The following is a 20,298-nucleotide window of genomic DNA, read 5'->3' on the forward strand; positions in this document are numbered from 1 at the left end:
CTCTCTTCGTAAGGTATTATGAAGTAAAGGGAATCCCTGTTACTTCCTTCACAAAATGCCCCTGGACCTGTTCACTTGTAGTTCAGAAAGCTTACTCTACTCCAGAGGGGCTCCCTTAAATTCATCTACTTTGGCCAAAAGAGGAGGAAATTTTTAGGTTCCCCATTATAGTGAATGGGGAAACACTTCATTTTATACAGAGTGTCTTGGAACCTGAAACACAGACCAAAGGAAAGAGAACATAGAAATAGACTGGAATTTTAAAGAATGCACAGATACAGATACATGGTAAATCGTGGGGCCTGTTCACACCCCTCATATCTTCTTTAAAAGCTCCAAAGTAATTTTTGACCTTTTTTGGAAGTGAATTACTCAGGTTATCTTTTAAATGCTGAACTATGTCACTGAAATTACTTTAATGAACTTCAGAGCAAGTCCATAAAGAAACATGCTATTAAATCAGTACCAATGCTAGTGCCTTTGAACTGTGGTTGAAGTCATTTATCCTACATTAGCTCCCTATTTCCCCCTACTTGTCTGGAAATCTTGTAATAAAAATCCATATTTGATAAGTATACCCTAGTACCATAAAATACTTGGAGAGGGAAAACAGGGGTGGGAAGGAGAAATTTCCAATAGGTGCTTTTGTTTTTAAAATGGTGGCACAGCTAATTGGCATATTTTTAGCTCAAACATGACCCAAATCTTTCACATGACCAGATAAGGAAACTGGAGTTCTTCAAGTTTGTTACCACCCAGACTGCTGTAGCCTAGCCTAAGCTTTCGGTTTTGTTTTAATTTTATCTTACTTTTCAATATGTATTCATCCAAACCGACATTTCATCACTCCAGTTGTAGAACAATGTTCCGTCAACATGAGAAACACACACACACCTAAATCTGGAACAAATTATGAAATTACAAAATAGGCAAATGCAGAAACCAATGGAATCAAGTGTTTGAGTGTGCAATCTCTGATGCATGAAGTATCTTATGAAGGACACATGATGTTTAGTTTGACCTTCAGCTTTTAAATTTTGCTGCAATGTGATACAGCTTTTGCTCCTTTCAGAAACTGTGGCACTAACAATATTCCTTTCTGCAGCAATTCTTTTGGATTTCTGAATACACACTGTTCTCAGCATAGAAACGGAGTAACATATCTATCTGAATTACAGGTTGCCATTACAACATTTTTAGTTCTGTTCTTGTTTAGAGAGGTTTGCTTGCATGAACTCCCTAAACTCATTCATCACACCTTATTGCTAATAGAGCTGTATGCTGATGTTAGCTGAACAAAGTTGCTTCCATGGTCTTTGAGACACTGCAGTAAAGTCCCCGAGCAACTCTTCTATTCCTCATAATCCTCTGACCCTAGTGCAAAAATCCTCTGCAGCACTGGGCTTCTACAGCAGTGCTACAGCAACTGCATCCTGTTGACAAGTGGAAAATGAATGTGCCAAAGTTAGGGGTGAATAATCTGGAGCAGCATGAGATGGGGCACTGGAGGGAAGGAGTGAGAATCACCTAGGTTGGTCAGAGGCCTGTTGCACAAGCAGGGTAGAGAGGAAAGTCCCCTTCCATGAGCTTCCTTTTGCTTGTGGTTCTCAGGATGCAAGTGGTTGCATTTAAAAAAACCAACCCACTTTTAATGAACATGCTTTATTCATCACACACTTGTCTTGATTCACACCTTTTGCCCAAGTTACAACCGTACACACAGGTAGGATGTTTATCCCAGGGAATGAAGTTCAATCAGGAACCAAATGCCAATAAATAGCAAAACTCAAGGGGCAGTCCCATCACTCTCCTACCACTAGGCCTTCTAGTGGCTGATACTAGTTTGAGAATTTTTAGAAGTCATATCAAGTGTTGTTTTAATGCAGGACGCCAGAAATGTGGGTACTGTGCATATTGTCAATGGAAGGAAACCAGTTGGCATAAGTTAAGGAGCACTTCTGACCTTATTTCAAGAAGTGCACAAGCATTTGCATTTTGAAATAGCATCCACTATAAAAATGGAAATGAACTTTAGGGCATTGAGTAGGTGAGCTGGTGTTGTCATCGTTTTCTTTTCTTTTTGGTCATCCCTGCAAGTTATTGGTTCATTTCAGCTGCTAAATATATGTACATAGGAAATCAGGGTCTTTCTGCCCAGGTTTGTAACGAAGAGAATAGTTCAGATGCAGCGCCAGCAGCTCATGTAACCCAGCAGTGCCCACCTGGCTGATGCCTTAACTGTTCACCACCACTTGTATTCCTGGCATACAGCCCCCAGTCTCTTCCCTATAGTCACACACTCGCAGGCCCTCTAAGAGCAGCCTGCCCATGACACAAACACACCAAATAATTCTGGAGGCTGGGGCTGGTATACCTGGTTGTTGTTGTTTAGTCGTGTCCGACTCTTCGTGACCCCATGGACCAGAGCACGCCAGGCACTTCTGTCTTCCACTGCCTCCCATAGTTTGGTCAAACTTATGTTTGTAGCTTCAAGAACACTGTCCATCCACCTTGTCCTCTGTCATCCCCTTCTCCTTGTGCCCTCCATCTTTCCCAACATCAGGGTCTTTTCCAGGGAGTCTTCTCTTCTCATGAGGTGGCCAAAGTATTGGAGCCTCAGCTTCAGGATCTGTCCTTCCAGTGAGCGCTCAGGGCTGATTTCCTTCAGAATGGAGAGGTTTGATCTTCTTGCAGTCCATGGGACTCTCAAGAGTCTCCTCCAGCACCATAATTCAAAAGCATCAGTTCTTTGGCAATCAGCCTTCTTTATGGTCCAGCTCTCACTTCTATACATCACTAGGTATACCTGGTAGGAAGCTGAATACCTGGTAAGTGTTTCACATTTCCAGACACATTAGTTTCAGGCTGTGTACAGCTGAAAGCTAGACCTGTGTAAGAAGTGATTACCTGATAGACCACCAGTTCCATCAAAGCAAGCAAAACAGCGATTTTAAATCTGAACAGCATGGTGTGGAAAATAAAGCATTCTGAAAGTTTTAGCTTATTAGTAAATACATACATACAAAGTATGTTAAAATGGTAGTCAGTTAGGCTTGTTAAATCTGCAGGAGTCTTTCCTCCCACCCGCATCTGATTATCATCACACTGTAGATAAAAGGCAATTAGTCTCTCAGCTCTTTTCTAGCCAGTTTATTGGCATTTAACACACAACCACTGAACAGACAGGGCCATATTAAAAATTCCACTGGTGGATAAATGACCGTAAATTTCAGACAAAGGTAAGGAGCCTTAAGAGAAGCTGTCACCAAAGTACTCAAGCAAGAAGAATGTTAGTGCAGGCAGCACACTTGTAGCCATAGTTGACTGAAAATTATTTAATCATATATTGCCAAGAAAATGTGATTATGTACACTAGGAATATGTACACTAGGAAACAAAAATGGTACTCCTTGGAACTATAGCATAATACTGAAAATTAAGAGCAAAGGTTTGTTTTTTTAAAAAAAACAGTGGTACAGGGAGGGCTGGCTGTTGCTGTTTTTGAAGAAATGCATGAAATGTTTATTAAAAGAAAAATTTCTAGATTTCTAGATTTTTAAAAACTTTTTTGTATGTGTTTTTTAATTAAATATTAGCAATTAGCTGTCACATTTCCTGCAGAGATGAAATAAAAATACGATTGGAAGATTAAATTGCTACTTATTTTAGAGAATAAAATGAGTATGTTGCCTTTTTAGTCATATTGACTAATGCTAGTCACATTAGTGATGAGGACAGGCTCTTCCACTTTTAACAGCTGCAGAAACAGGGCATTTCAGCAGCTGCAGTGTGTCATGTGGTAACGTCCTGTGCGTTCAGCAAGAGCGCGGGGCTCACAGGTGAGCCCCTTCAGTGTCTCAGCAAGAGGCCAAGCCAAAAATTCAAGACTACAGCAGGATTGTGCAGGACCTTGGAGAGCTCCCAGAGTCCTACTGAAACTGCTCAGCATGCACCAAGGTACATCTGTAGCCTAACATACAGTTAACTAGACCTGTAGTGTAGAAAACCCCGCCTCCCCAGAAGAGCCTGCTAGCTCTTAAAGTGCCCTTCTCTTATTTTGCAGTTTTTGCCTTCTGCAAGGCTGGGGAGACTGGGGCAGTTTGAGAGACTTCTCTGAATCAGAGCAGTTGGCAAAGCTGTGTCCTGTGGCTGAGGGGCTCCTGAAAAAAGTCCTGGCAGTTCTTCCACTCAGGATGAAGCTGGAGCCTTACCCTCCTCTGAGTCTTCCACTGGGCAGTGCATGGTCCTTGGGTCATGTCACCATGAGAAGGAGAAACTATTGCTTCAGGTCTCTTTTCTTGTTTCTCTTAGGGTAAAGGGGACCCCTGACCATTAGGTGACCGACTCTGGGGTTGCGCGCTCATCTCGCTCTATAGGCCGAGGGAGCCGGCGTACAGCTTCCGGGTCATGTGGCCAGCATGACTAAGCCGCTTCTGGCGAACCAGAGCAGTACACGGAAACGCCGTTTACCTTCCCGCTGAAGCGGTGCCTATTTATCTACTTGCACTTTGATGTGCTTTCGAACTGCTACCATCTTACTTCGGTAGAATTCCTGGAGTCCATAATTCTGTGCTGTGGAGCTAGCACCACTTCCCCTGAACCTTTGCTGAGGTCATTTTCTGATGAAGACTGTCCCTAGGATATCAGATCATCACTCCTAAGGAGCAAGCCATATGCACCAGTCCAAGTCCATTTGGTAGCACCTGCATACCAGAATAACTCGGGGGGTATAGCCTTTCAGCGGTGCACTTAAGGCATTTAAGAGGAAACTTTCTTTAGATTTGTGAGGTCTTAGACTTGCTTGCATTTTCACACAGCAGTCCGGTTTTCGTCTTAACGGAGTGGATCCAGAAAATCAGACTCCAACAAACTTCCTTCAAGGTGTGTTTTTTTAAATTATCAAAGGACCACTTTGTTCATTGGAGAAAGCACCTCCCTCAGACAGAGAAAGTTTTTCCATTGCAGGAAGGTTCTCTGTATCTAACTCAGTATCCCTTGCTTTGTTTTTGAATAATGGTTTGGTTTAGTTGCCTCTCTCTTAAATCAGGAGCCTTCTACCAAGATGTACAGATCAAAATCCTAGCTTTTCTGAACTTGGAGTAGTAGAGTTGGCATCAAGGAGATAACCCCTACATTTTGACTCTTGCTCTTGATTCTAATGCAAGAGTTATATAAACATCACAGAATTAGCAGTGTACTAGTTCTCTTTTTTAGCTATAGAAATGCACATTTCAGCTTTCTTTCTGAGTTGACCTTCCACATTCTGAAACTAATTTGCCATACTCCTTTGCTACGTCTGCTCAAGGACTTCCTCTTCAGAATAATGTGCTTCTTATTAAGAGCATCCTATAAAACTCAGGGGGATTGCATAAAGAGGAAGCAAGACTGAGACACATGAATTTCTATACCATAGTTAGATATATGATAGTGACGACCAAGTTGTATATCACGGTTGTTGTTGAGAAAGCAAAGGAAGAGAATGGCTGTAAATATCAGACAAACTGGCTGTCTATAAATGCAAACCTGACATATGAAGAAGAACTTGCCAAAAAGGATAAATGCAGGCACATAGCCCAAAATGTTATAAAGGTTATACAGTGAATTTATTACTTATTTAATTCCACCTCATATACAATATTTGAGGTGATAGTAAAATCCTAAAATAAAACATGATGCTATAAATATTGTTATAAATAAATCTTTGCTTGTATATTTATTTACATACTCCTCAATTAAAATATTTTGTCATAGTTTAGAACCACACCAAGAAACCTTCTATATCTATGCCTATCAAGGGATGCTGCTATGCAAATAAGGGACTTGTTCAATAATACTACTTCTGTTGCTGCTGCTGCTGCTACTGCTGCTTTTGACATCTATATGAATATAAATATTAAAGTGTAGATTATAATTCCCCATCTGTTAGGGAAACCAGCACAATTGTTGCACTATTGTTATGTTTGCTGTCATTTCATTTTCCCCTGCCAGGAACACCTAATTTTACAGGAGCACCAACAAGCAGTGAGCACCAGATTAGGCAAATCATCTTTATAATTACAAAAAATGCTCAAAAATATGACCTTTTCCATTCATTCTATTTATTATGTTTCATCATCATCAATCCATCACATTAGTCATTCTTGCCCAGGACTCACACAGGCTCAATTTATAATGATAAATTGTAATCTTGACACACATAAGATTTTCCTCAGTCATGCTCCCAGTATCTTATTTCTAACACCCAAACAATTAATGCACAATCATTAAATAATCCCATGAATGGTAAAGAAGAGATCGCCATATATTTTTACCAACAAGGCTACACAACTCCTAAGACCTTTTGGGAGAAAAAAATTCATTATATTGGAGTAGGTAGAATGGTTGCAATCATAGAGTTTACCTAAAATAATTGGATAACTTGCTTACAGATTAAAAACATGTGTTAGCTCTATCCCTTTAAGTTTTAGGCCTTAGTATTAATTGCTGTCAGTATAGAGTAGACCAAACAAAAATAATTTTGCATCAGATCATAGTAAAGAAAAAAATCTAATAAGGGTGAGGATAACTCTGTTTTGTGTTTTGTAGGGCAAGGAGTTAATCATACAGCCTCCAAAAACTGAGGCACAATACTATATATGGCTAAGACTATGGGATCTGCAAAAAATTATAACTCATACCTTTGAGAAGCAAAGAGTGAAAAAGCCCTCTGGCTCCCACAATGCTAGTCTATCTTACTCCAGCTGTCCTCCCTCTGGGGCTGATTTGAAGAGGACTGAGGAAAGGCCAAAAAGCAAATACTGGGGAAAGCACACAATTTGTAGTATATACACATACTTTGTATTTGCTTTTTTTTACCCACACTCAGAGTCCTCCTTCTACAGAAATGAACATAAGGCTGTGATTTGCTTATGCAACAGCCTGTGGATACCTTTCCTCAGCCATTAGTAGCATCCTTAGTAACATCCAAGTTGGACTATTGTAATGTGTCCTATGTGAGGCTGCCTCTGAAAAGTGTTCAGAAATTTCAGCTGTGGTAGAGTTTGGAAGCTTCTTCTGGATTCCGAAGTATTCGCTCAAGGATGTTCATAATACTTGGTCATGACACCAAGCTGGAGAAGAGTTCTCCTTCAACCCTCTCCCACTTCGCCCACCACTGTATTTTCACCCCAACCAACTCAACATTCGCTAGAACCCAGCCTCTACTGCACTAGATGGTTTGAGCAATGGCAGCTTGTGTGCTTGCAAATATCACTTGGGAAGTGTAGTTTCCCAGATACTCCTTACCTGCATTGGTTGCATATTTCTTTCTAGGCTCAATCCACCATTCTGGTTCTTACCACTAAGCCCTAAATGGTCTTAAGACCTGGATACATCAGGTCCTTCAAAACATACTTCAAATGAAATATACTTCCCTGTGTACTGCCAGTAGCATAGGCCATTTCATCTGAAGTTTGCTATGGAGAAATAAAAGATAGGGCCTTTCCTTCATCACAGCACTTTTGTTGGGAAGGAGGCCTACCTGGCTCCATTATTGTACAGTTTGCACTGATTCCTTAGGACACCCTTAGGGGTTGGATTTAATTATGATGTATAGCTTCTGGCTTACAATTTTATGCGAATCTGATATGCTATCGTTTCATGTTATATTTTTACTGAGAAAAAGGTAGGCTTTAAACTAATTAATAAAATCTTTATTGCGGTCCAAAGACCCATCGAACAATTTCAGAACAAAATACAGTTAAGACAGCCAACCACAAAAGAGAGAGGAACCAAGGCGGTCATTTTGTTTTGTCTCAAGCATGATGATCCTTGTTTCTTTTAACTTCCAAGAGAAACTTTGCCACGGCCAGTGTAATATCACTAGACCTGTCATCCAAAAGATATTTAATATGGGAGGCATACTAATTATGTGACATGTGACAGGAAAGCAGCATTCTGTATCCAACTTTTCACGAGTGAGTGCAAGTCGCCTTGTCCTTTGTAAATCAATTTTGAATACACCTCAGAAGAAAGGAATCCAGGAAAACAGGGAACTTTTAAAGGCACAGTTACTGTTGTGTAATGATTGGCATGAAGACTGACCCATATTTTCTTTTCCCACTTTTTCCTCTGTATTAGGGATGTGGAACCTACAGGCCTTCAGGTGCTGTTGGACTATAACTCCTATTTTCCATGATCATTGGCCATATTGGCCTAGGGCTGATGGGCTGTTGGAAGTCCAACAACACTTGTAAAGACACATGCTCCCTGTTCCTGCATTCCAGGAGCAGTAGGACTTGTGGCTCTCCATATATCTCCCATCAGCCCCAGCTAGCATGATGACAGGAGTTATAGTTCAAAAACAATTGAGGGGGACACAAGCTCCCCATCCATGCTCTACAGTTTCAGGTCAATCATGATTTTGACATGAAGGAGAAACAGAAACTACCATTGGAATGAGAAGGAATGGAATTGATATTATAGGTCACCCAGTTTAACCGGATTATCATCTTGCTGTAGTTATAGTTCACCAGTTTGATTTTTCTAGGTTGCCAACTTAACCAGATGATCATTTTGTTGCTTGGCTGTATCACAACAAAAATAGATGTATATCTCAAGGCTGCCAAATATTAGTGGCTGTATATTACAATCTAGTTCACAGATTTTTCTTTGTTTACATTTTTGTTGAATGTGTGGACCAGTGTCAGGATTTTGAAGAGGTGTTTGTGGGCCAAAGAAGCAGCCATTAAAAACAATAGAGATGCTTTTGCCACATGGGAATTCACAAAGGTGTAATTCCTTTACTTTGAGATATACGGTCCCTCTTAGAAAATGCAATAAGTGCTTTGTAGATGAAGATTAGAAAGATGAAGGTCAGTACTTGACAAAATAGAACTGAAAACCTAGTGAGCAGTCATCATCAGTAAAAAAAGAAAAGAAAACCCAAACTATATCTGACTTATAAAATAAGTAAAGAGGCAATTAAAATAACCTGCCAGTTCTGTGAACCATAAAGCAAAGCTGAAAAGTATACTGTGTGATAATTTTTTACCAGGGGGATTGTGGTCTATTTCTTTCACTTTCTTTTGGTTTTGAAAGAGCACATTAAAACTTTTATTTCCAGCTTATGGAACTTCACACACAGAGCAGAAAAAGAATTTGCAAAGGAATCCAAATACGGATATATTGAAAAATTCTGTATTAGATGAAGTATGACAGAATATTTTGAGTGGCCAAATTGCAGCAGGGGTTCCACTTTAAAAACAGCAGGATCTTGTTCGTGGCAGACATGAGTGACATATTGCAAGCAAAATGGGGGATGAGGTGGGGTGTTTAGCAGATAAATGTATGCTTTATGTTTAGAGAGAACTTGGTTTGGGAATTCTGCAAATGCTCTGGTTTAAGTATATAGCTCCATATTTTGAAAGGATTTTTTTTTTCTAATTTGAATGAGTAAGGAATCATTATCTTTAAGACTGGGTAAGGATCAAAGTGAGCCCAAGACCAAGACTCTGGTGCTATTATTCTGTATCAAGACTGCTTCCCTCATAATGGTTTTTAATTCTTACCTGTTGCTGGGAGGGGTGGATCAGGTCAGCACAGATCAGAAGTCTCATATGTACATGTAAATCCTCAAACATTTTTGCTCCCTTGACTCTGCTGTGACAAACTGCAATTTGGCTCCTCCTGTCTCTCAGTTGTTTCTTCAGTGGCCGTTGCACCTTGTCATTATGTGACTAGAAAGTTTGGGTATCTGAATTTATTTGTTTCCCCTTCCCTTCCCCGTGCCCTTTTCATTCAGTAAATTATTATTGTTGTTGTTATTATTGTTACATACCAGGGGGGAAGACCTGTGTCAGTGTTTAATTTTTGTATTTAGGAAACTTTATTCATTGTGGTGGGATAAGGGGATTTGTTCAACTTAAGACTTTCAGGTACATTATCTTTCTTTGAACTTACCTGTTTGGACATGCTGACCTCATGAAAAAACTTTGTATTCATAGATATAAATCACCTTTGCTTGGATAAAGATAAAATTTAAAATGAGGAAATCTGATTAGTAACAAACTCCATTTGATTTAGAAGCAAATACCGTTGAAGAAGGACCTTAGTTTTATTCATAATGTTCATTGCTGCTTAGACCTTTATGAGTTTTTTTTTGGGGGGGGGAGTTTTTAAGTGAATGATATACTTGCCCCCCAAAACTGCATAGTCAAAGATGATAAAAGTCATTTTTTAATTGTAATTTAACAGTACAATGTAACTGAGATGCTATTTCGTATATGCAGCACTTTTTTCTTTAAAAAAAAAATGTTTAGGGGTGCTCTCATTTTCCTATTCATATTGAAATACTGCCCCTCATGGGGCCAAACTTAGATTCACAAAATTTTTAGGAGTATGCATCCCCCTGCATCCCCCCCCCCTTAGAAAAAAGCACTGGGTATATGTCATATAGTTTTAGCAGATGCATATACCATTGTTTTTATTTATTTTATTTAAAGAATTCAAATTCAGATATATGGTATTGCAACTCAACATCGTAGCCTCCAAATGACAAGTCGCTGCATTTCTGTTTAAAATTTGGTCTCATGTAGAAAGGTGGTTTTTTTTGTGAAGATGAGGAGAGAAATATTGTTCACTTTTTGTTTGTTTTCACTAGTTTGCTAAACCAGGAGATGCTCTTTGCACAGCTAAGGAGATGTAGCATCTTTTGAAATGTCAAATCATTTCATATAATAGGAAGGTGGAGAATGGTGTGTGGTGTGGGAGCAGTAAGAGAGACACCAGCAGCTCCTGTGATTTATTTCAGCTTCTGGAAGATTGTTCTCATGATTGTTGGGAAAGCGGAGAAAGAAAATATAGGAAAGTGAATAATAATAATAATAATATTTTATTTATATCCCCCCTCCTCAGCCAAAGCCGGGCTCAGAGTGGCTAACATCATACAAGTAAGACAATGCATAAAAACAAGCGATCAATAAATTAAGATACATCCCACAATTAATTCAAACAAATTAAAATTAAAACTGGACAAGTGGCAATCTTCAGGTTAAAATTGAAGGCGGTTACCAACTGTTTCCACTGATATTATAAGCACCTGTAAAGAATTGTCATGCTGAGTCAGATCAGTTGTCCCCCCAAGAGTTCCTTCTGATTTTACATGTTGTTGTTAGGTCTGAACTTAAGAAGAGACCCACTGGATCAGACCGAACACCTATTGAGTCCAACAGCCCATTACCCACAGTGGCAACCCAAATGCTTCTTGGGAAGCCCACAAGCCAGGACATTTTTTAGCATTCAAAGGGAAGGAGAAATTCCCCTATCCCTCATTAATCTCCCCTGTAGCAATGTCAGCCAGTCTATGATGACATTACTTTGGATTTTTCCACTATTTATTATATGAACCTTGGAAATTAGGATGTAGACTGAACAACTGTACAGGAATGTATCTGTTGTCATCCGATTTGGCTTGTCAAGTCTTAGCAGGCATTCATATTTCTTACAATTTATAAAGAACTGTAAAATATATTGTTGGTTGCTTTCTGAGCTGAACATCATCACAGGATTTGTTTGACATTGAGTTACATGTAAGTAGCCCCTTGGCAGGATTAATTTGATTAATTTGTAAATTTTCCTACTCCTTAATTTTAAACCTCACTGTTTGTTTCATATTACAAAATCTTTCAAGGCCACTGAACAAAATAATTGATTTGGATCCTGTAGGATAAGAATCCATAGGGTAAAATTACATAATTGGTTTTAATTACATAATTATAGCATTTTAACTGTGTGGAGGTGAAAGGTTACCATTAGATGCAGAAGTCATGATGAGGAACACAAAAATAAGCCATGTGTTTAATTCTGTGTTTCTTTCCATTTTTATACAAGAAATTCAGTGAGATCTATCCTTGACCTTGGACACTGAGTGATTATAGCAAATAATATAGTGCTGTTATGGTTTTTAGAATCATAGAGACACCTTTGTAAATCACTAAGTGCACTTTAGCAAAGGCTTCATTTAGATTTAGTGCACTACATGGGTAATCAGTGGTGGGAACCTAACTGACAGCAATTTAACATGATTGGGCTGGGTAATTACATAATTACCAGTAGTGTTTATAAATGCATAAGGATATTTTTATTGGGTGAAAAAACCAATTGCTTTCTTACTAAGAAGAAAACTAAATAAACAAATTTGTTGTCACAGGTTAAGAGGACATGCTCTGCTCCTTTATGAAATGTGTTCTTGTTATGTAGTGAAGTGCATTTGTTTTACTGTGTAGCCTTTTCTATTTTGTATCAAAGTTCTGGAATGCAGCCTGCTATTTAAACCTTCTATGGAGCATATTTGGTATATCAAATGACTCTTTGACACACTAAAGATGTAGAAACCTCAATTACACTGACTTTTTAAAGCAACAATCCAGGAGGAAATTGTTGTTAGATTTTGGATTATAACCTGAATCTGTTTGCAGTGCAATCCTATGCATGTCTACTCAAAGTAAGTCCCATTGAATTCAATAGGTCTTACTCTCACTCAGGTGAGAGTGTATAAGCCTGCAACCTAAAGCACTATTCTGTGTTACTTTTTATTGTTTCTGAAACAAGCTGTGGTTTCTTTCTTTGCCATGCTTTTCCCATTTATCCAAATATGTCCACTGTCGGGATGTGGGGTGGTCATCATGGTACAAGTGTCATGGTGACCCGATTCGTGATGTGCATTTATATGTAAATCTAAAATCTCTGTTCATTCTCTGCATAATCAGCAACTTGCCTATCGCCTCACAGCAATTTTGTCCCATGTTTATTGATTTTACACATAGGTTCAGTTCGCACATAACATTAAGCCAAACCATGGCTTAGTGCAAACCTATGATCGTGCATATTCCTGGAGCAGAAATAATTTTGCAGAGAATGAACAGAGAAGTCAGTTACTGAGCTTTCAAGTTTCCATTACATTCGCATCACAAAGGAAGCTCAGTTTACCTTTACCAGGGCTAAACTTGAAATTGCTCTGTGCTTGTTTTATGAGTCTGAAAGCATTTGATCGTTTTAATTCATAGATCCACTGACTTTGCTTCGAGGAATAAATATTTTGAGGGATTTTCCATCTAAGTGTCCTTGGAGCCTAAAAAATTAATCTCAAATAGCAGCATATCTAGTCAGAACTGTCTTCAGGAAAAAAGCGATCCTTTCCCTGTGTTTATTAATTGTGTGGTGTGTGTGTATCCCCAAAGTACTAAGGTTAATTCTGATTGGAATATGATTTCTTTAGCCTTTGAACTGTATTTTTATTTATTTATTTGGAAGAATTTATAAGCTGCTTAATGGGGGGGAAATGTACAGTGGTACCTCGGGTTACATACGCTTCAGGTTACATACGCTTCAGGTTACACACTCTGCTAACCCAGAAATAGTGCTTCAGGTTAAGAACTTTGCTTCAGGATAAGAACAGAAATCATGCTCCGGCAGCACGCCAGCAGCAGGAGGCCCCATTAACTAAAGTGGTGCTTCAGGTTAAGAACAGTTTCAGGTTAAGAACGGACCTCCGGAACGAATTAAGTACTTAACCCGAGTTACCACTGTACTAACAAAATCAGGAAAATTTGAAAATCATTGAAAATTTGAAAAACCCCTGGCCTTTTCCTGTAAGACCTATTACAGTCGTTAAGAGTCGTCAAGAGGCTCTCTCAGCTATCTGCCTATCTCCCATTCCCACCACCCTTCTGAGTAACACCCCTCCCCATCTTCTCACTATATAGAAGGATCTGGTAACTTCTGTTTCAGTGTATCTGAAGAAGTGTGCATGCACACGAAAGCTCATACCAAGAACTAACTTAGTTGGTCTTTAAGGTGCTACTGGAAGGAATTTTTTTATTTTGACTATGGCAGACCAACACGGCTACCTATCTACTATTGAAAATCATTGTTAATGTTCTTATGAAAGATAATATTCAATAGTATTTTGAGTCAAGAGATGATCTGGTGCTTCTGCAAGTGGATTGAAATCCATCCAGTCAGCTTTAAATCAGAATATTACACATGATGGTTTGGATCCAATCTTAGTGGTGCTTAGAGCAGATCCATTTAAATCCCGGAATTTATGATAGTCAGAACCTACTCTGAGCATGATTAATTCTGGATCCAACACACTGATCTAGAGTACGATGTGATAGTCAAAATGATGCAAGCAGAAAACTAACAGAGGAAAGAGGAGCTTGATACCAGTTTCTCCTTATTAGTAAGTAAACCTGATTTTGAAGAACAAAATCAGGGCTAAGCTATATGTTGCATGGCAGTTTCATCAGCTGTTGGAGGGCAATTTGGATTGGGGCTTGTATGTTTCCCCGTTTGTGGCTAAATAAAATAGGCAAGCCTATTCAGACATGTAGAAGTTATGTGTGTTTTATTTCCTTTTATCTACTGTTTATTTTAATAATCTTTTGAATATTTTTAAATACTGGTTTAAACTGTTTTTATCAATAATGTTAATGTTTTATTTTGAGTTTCTGTAAACTGCGTATAGGGCTTTTTTTACAATCGAGGGATATATGAATTTTTTGAATAAAATTTTGTTTGTTAAATAATAACAGCATTGGGGGAGGACAGTGTAAGTTGCAGAATTAGCTCTGTGGCTAAATATTAACTCTCCCACCAATCGTACAATGAAGTTCTGATAATAATTGGGTCCCTCTAACCATCACTCTCAAAAAAAATAATGGGTTCTGTTACGAAACTCCTGAGTAGCAACATTTACGTCCTAACAAATGCAAGAAATTGTCTCAAAATATTTCAGCCCTTTCAGTTAAATGCTTATAATCCTTCTTTACTGGAAATGCCACTTTCTGCCATTATGCATAGGATTTGTTTGGTCTCTTTCTCAAGCAAAATGTTTCATATTGGTTTTGTTTCTTTTGACTAGATGATCCAGTCACTGTTGGAGGCACATTGCCACAGCAAAATCTCATGCTGTACATTGATCACCTGTCCAACCTTTGCCTAGAGTGTGATCCCCAGTTCCTTCAAGAGATCCAACTTTACCTGTCTATAAAGAAGATGAGGAGGGAGACATCTGGGATAACCAAGCATCAGAGCATTAACACCAGAGCAGGTTAAATTCAAATTTATCATAGTGTTCTACTTCACATCCCACCCCTTGCAGATTTTTTGCCCGCAGGTGATGTTTGTGAATGTGTACCTGTGCTTAATTATTATAGTCATTTCCTCAGAAACCCCCAGATTGGTGATAGTAACTGTTATGTAGCATTTACTAGTGAAAGAATCCAAGACTTGGTTATATATTTTTTCACTTACTCTAAGCATACAGAATGTAGCTTCCTTGCCCACTTTCTCTTCTGCCATTAGGAACACAAAGCTTTGATATCTACAAGGCATACATGGTTTCACTTACTGACTTAAGGACTGCCCCCTAGGAGTCTAGCACAGCCCACACACAATCCTGGAATATGTCCAGCTTTTCCTCTGAGCAGAATGTGAACCTGTGACCTCGTGAGCCTCAGGCAAAAGGGCTGCCTACTGAGCCACTGATACCCATGCCATCAATAAGTTTTAAATGCCAGCTGCAGACTTCAGAGAGATAATGATTTCAGTGTGTAAAAGGTTTGGTTGTGGAGACTGCAGCTCACACAGATGGCGTGACAGGGTAAATGTGTTGATATTTTATATAACATTTCCATACCTGAGATATTGCTAATATACTTAGAAGGACACTTTCAGGCAGATGAAAGTTTCAGGGTTATGTATCCGAAATGGGCGACCAGACTTAAAAATGCCTGTGGAGTGCATGTTTTAATAAGAACACTTTTATTGTTTGGATTTCAAGCCCAGGCTTTGCAACAAGAGTCATGGTGTTGTATTAAAGGGGTGAGAATTACAAAGTGAAAATTGTAGCAAGTGAGAATCGGGGAAAATAAGCAAAGCAGGATTGAAATCCTACACTGATTTACCTGGGAGCAAGCCCCATTGAACTCAATGCGACCAACCCAAGTATACATATAGTGTTTAGCTGTTGGTAACTTACAATTGGATACGTTACATGATTAGCAATCCCGTATTAATATGGATCTTTAAAAGGCATTTTTCACAAAATATTAATTTTAGTTTGCAGCTTGTGTTAGTTTTCACATGCACTTTTCAGATATTCACTGGACCCTGTCAAGGAGGCGGTCACTTTTCATCTCAGACCCAGAATATCATTCCAAGGCATAGTTCCTGAGTTTCTATCAGTACAAAGATGTGTTTCAACATTGTCTGTGTTTTGATGAGTAGAGCAGGGCCAGCTACCTTCTTAAGCACCCTCTCTTTCCTCAGTCAAAGTATGTGGAAATAGTAACTAGTGTGTGCATGTGGGTGGAAGTGAATTGACTGAAATTCTTGTTTCATACTAGGACACTAGCTTAAGCTTCCTGAGACCAAATCTAAGCTTTTATTAGGTTGAACACAATCATAGATGGCCAATAATGTCTCTTTAAGAATTATTTTTTCTGTCTCTGGGCATGTTCAATCATTGCATCCAAGGCCTATTGGTCATATTGTGTCCCTGAGCCCTGTGCTCTGATTTCAAAAATTGTGGGGTTTGCGTGGGCTTTATGCATTTCAGAAGCAGGAAGTAGCATGAAAACCTTGCATTGTATTTTATGTTTTCTTGTCCATTTTGTTTCATGCACTTCTGATTGTAGGCTGAAATGCATGCTGGGAACAGGAAAAGCTTTCTAGAGAGATGCGCAATTAGAAATAGACGAACACATGTGGTAATTTAATTGTGATTGTGACAATTGAAATACTTTTAAATACAGAGTCCTCAACAGTGCCAAGATTAAATCTAATGGTCCATGCTCAGACTTGCATTTGCACCATTTCTGTGCATACTTCCTTCTGAGATGATCTACAAAGACACCATTTGCAATGTAATTTTGACATGTTCATTTTTCCACTAGAAGACAGATGGAATCCATTATTAATTTTGAATAGACTCACAAACAGTAACAGATGTTGCACTCAAGGTGGGGGTGGAGAGATATTTTCCCCTATATAACTTACCTGCCTGGGAAACCATCATCTGGACAGCTATTCCAGAATATACAGGACAGGTAGGATTGGAAGTCCAGCAATCATAGCCTCTGTGTACAATAAGGCATACTTCTGATGCAAGCTTGAAGCAAGGTGTGTGTTCTAAATCCCATCCAATTCTTTAGCTCCTATTGGCAAGCAAAGCTTTTTCAGTCCTCAAATGGCAAAGACATATGGCTACCATAAACTCTAGGGAGGTAGCCCAAAATGGTGGGCTTGGGTGTGAAACTGACAAAATGGCCTTGCGACAAGCAAGCAACCTGCCTCACAGGATTGTTGTGAGGCAAAGGCATTGTTCTGAGATCCTCATGGGAAGCTCAAAATATAAATGCATCAAATTCAATGATGATTATCAGTACTGTTGGTCGTTGTTGTTGTTGTTTTACTTCTGCAAATGTTCCTCTTCCCCTAATTAGTAGCATGTAGATGTATTTCTGAGGAATACATCCCTCACTGATGTATTGGCCTTGCGGTTCTGCTGCTTAAAAAAATGGAGATGTTATCCTGCATTTAGCAGCTTGTCAATGGCTGATGACTGAGGATTTGAACAAGCACGGCAGTGCTGGCCTAAGAACTTTACCCAGCCTGCCAGATAGCTTTAATCCAGTCATATGGGAACACAGACAGCACAGCAGCCACTTCTGAAACATGAGACCACAAGGACAGCTGAATAAATTCAGAGACGTTTTGAACATTCTAACCTTTGTCTTGGGGCTGGGGGGTGGAATCTGATAATGAAGAAAAACTAATGCCAATTTATTTTGTTTTTCTTCTTCAGTCCGGTAGCTGTTAAGACTTTCATTTTCTTAGGGTTGCTGCGTAACAAAGTACTAGCCAAGCAGCTCCCCCCCCCCCATCACACTATGGTATATTTAGTTCTGTATGTAGTCTATTCCTTCACACTCATTAAGGAATGAATCTGGTTTCTGTTTTGTTCAATACTGTATATACATTGCACCCATAAATATTTGAACTAAGTAAATATAGTATCTCAAACATGGAAAAGCTTTCATTATAAACTGGGGGCTGGTAGGGTCTTTTAAAACATTCTATTCATTGGCCAAATGTTGCCCTTTTGGAGGGGGGAGTATGTAAGCCAAAAAATATGATGTATTCCTGTCTGCTATATTGCAACAGACTCTTTCCCAGATTATGTCTTGATTTGCACATTTTATATGTCTAGTGATCTGGTGATGAGGGAGCTCTAGGAGAGGCCTGTAGATTCCCTCTGCAGAAACACATGGCCGGCATTCAGCTGTATCTGGGGCTAATTTCCTTCTTTTGCTTCATTTAAGGTGCCTCATTCTGGTTTACAAGCAGTAGAATTGAAAGTAATTTTCTTACTTGGAAATATGGTGGGCTTGTTCCTAAGTGGTAGTAGCAGGGGTTAGGGTTTTTTTAAAGTGTTAAGTAAAACCAGAATAACTTAAAGAGTCCCCCTGCCCCCAATGAATTAGCGAAGAACAGAAAGATTAGCCATCACAAAACTGCACTTGAAATAATTTTCCTAGAAAGCTACCTAAGAGCAGCAAAACATTTTGTTCCTAGGTTGATAGTGATTTCATATGTGTACCCTTACGCATGTTTGTAATTATGCTGATTGAAGGCAAAGCACTATTTCATCACATATTTAGAAAGCAATATGTTCACATGGCTAGCATTAAACAGGTACCTGGGTTTTATATAGTTTTATACTTTTTCAATAAAGAATTTAGAGCTGTGTGGCTAGGGTTGTGTATATTCATAAACATGCATTATGCAAGCACGTAAAATAGTGGGTGGTCTAGCCACGTCCACCTAAGCCAATAAGACTGGGGTGATTAAGACACACACGTTTCTCCAGACAGTGGGAATCATCTATTTCCAAATGAATATTTAGCTACTTCAGACGTGCACTTTCATCCCCTAAATATCTGTCATTAAATCAAGAACGGTGGACTCTCAATCAGATGTGTGAACTGTCACCATCAGAAAATGCTGTACATTCACATAACACCAGATGTTGGGAATGCTCTACCTGTGGTGATTAGTTGAGGTTTGTGCATTCACACATGAAAGTCATCACTTATTGCTACAGTCAGCAATGAATATGCACATATGAATCCAGCTGATTAGACTGAAAGCTGCCCATAACTTCACACAGTGAAGATATATTTCCATTAATATTGGCAAAATTTCTGTTTTTCTTTTCTTTTCTGCTTTTAATAATGTTGTATTTTATATTTAAGGAGAAACATACCTAGAAATGCCTAGATCCAGCTCTATATGTTGTGCTTCTAATTCATCAACAGCTATGCAACCACTTTTCTTTTAATTTGATGGAAGTGTAACTTGGATATGTAATCAAGCAGCTGTCAATTGTTATTTCACAAAAAAAGAAATCCTAGAAATGTCAGGTCAAACATTAAATATATATTTCCAAAATTTAATTTCAAAGCATGAGAGAAAGTAAGGTGGTCAGCCATTCTATAACATTTTTAAAAGCGCATTTCATTTGGCCTCACTGTGTGTGGCAGGTTGCTAGAGATTCAGAGCCTGTTCACATGAGTTGCATGTCCCTTGTCCCTCGTGTGTCATGTTTATTAGATTCTAAGCCTGCCAAGTAGGGTCGGCCTTTAATTTATTGTATGTAATCTTCTCTGGGAGACATTTTGACTGAAGAGTGGGATACAGTGCTACAAACAAACAAACAAACAAACAAAGTGTGAATGAACAATCACAGATTAATCACCACATGTTGACAGTTCTTTCCCTTCTCATAAGGGACACTGGTTGGAGGATGGGAGAATAGCAATTTCACCAACTCCATCTTCCCTCTGCCACTGCCTCCAAGCAAACTCCCACACTTCTGAAGGATCTCCCAAGCCTCTGAAGCAAGTTTTGTGGAGGCACAAAGAACCACAAGAGAAAAGAGGAATTAGCTAAAATCAACTTCCTCCAGCAGCAGCAAAGCTTCCTTCCTGGCAGGTCTGGATCCAACCCATGGTGCTCCCTTTAATGGAGCTGTGTTCATAAGTAACCATTCACCTTCAGTTACCTATTTTTGTAGCTCTGGTTTGACTATACATTGGATCTAACCTAACTAAATCCCCAGATGCAGATTTCAAGCAGATATTAAGATGTCAGGATTCCTCACCACCAGTTTTGCATTTTGTATTCTAATTAAGTGGTATACTGGTAAATCTCTGTGCAGATCTGTTTTTTCTCATGCAGGCAGGATTCCAAAAT

At 39.0% G+C, this 20,298-nt stretch overlaps 1 protein-coding gene across 10 annotated transcripts in view; it reads left to right on the forward strand.

Annotated features, from left to right (window-relative positions):
* Positions 1-20,298, forward strand: part of ERC2 (ELKS/RAB6-interacting/CAST family member 2) — a 538,310-nt gene that overhangs the window by 447,575 nt on the left and 70,437 nt on the right. For 7 of the 10 annotated variants that reach the window (XR_014005105.1, XR_014005106.1, XR_014005107.1 and 4 more), the window contains one exon: positions 14,903-15,091. The gene's annotated coding sequence lies outside the window, so the exon portion shown is untranslated. Of the gene's footprint in view, positions 1-14,902; positions 15,092-20,298 lie in introns of those variants that run through there. The other 3 variants (XM_081184043.1, XM_081184044.1, XM_081184042.1) reach the window with 1 other exon arrangement.

Source organism: Podarcis bocagei (genome assembly GCF_964188305.1).
Source record: "Podarcis bocagei genome assembly, chromosome: 2".
Classification (NCBI taxonomy): domain Eukaryota; kingdom Metazoa; phylum Chordata; class Lepidosauria; order Squamata; family Lacertidae; genus Podarcis; species Podarcis bocagei.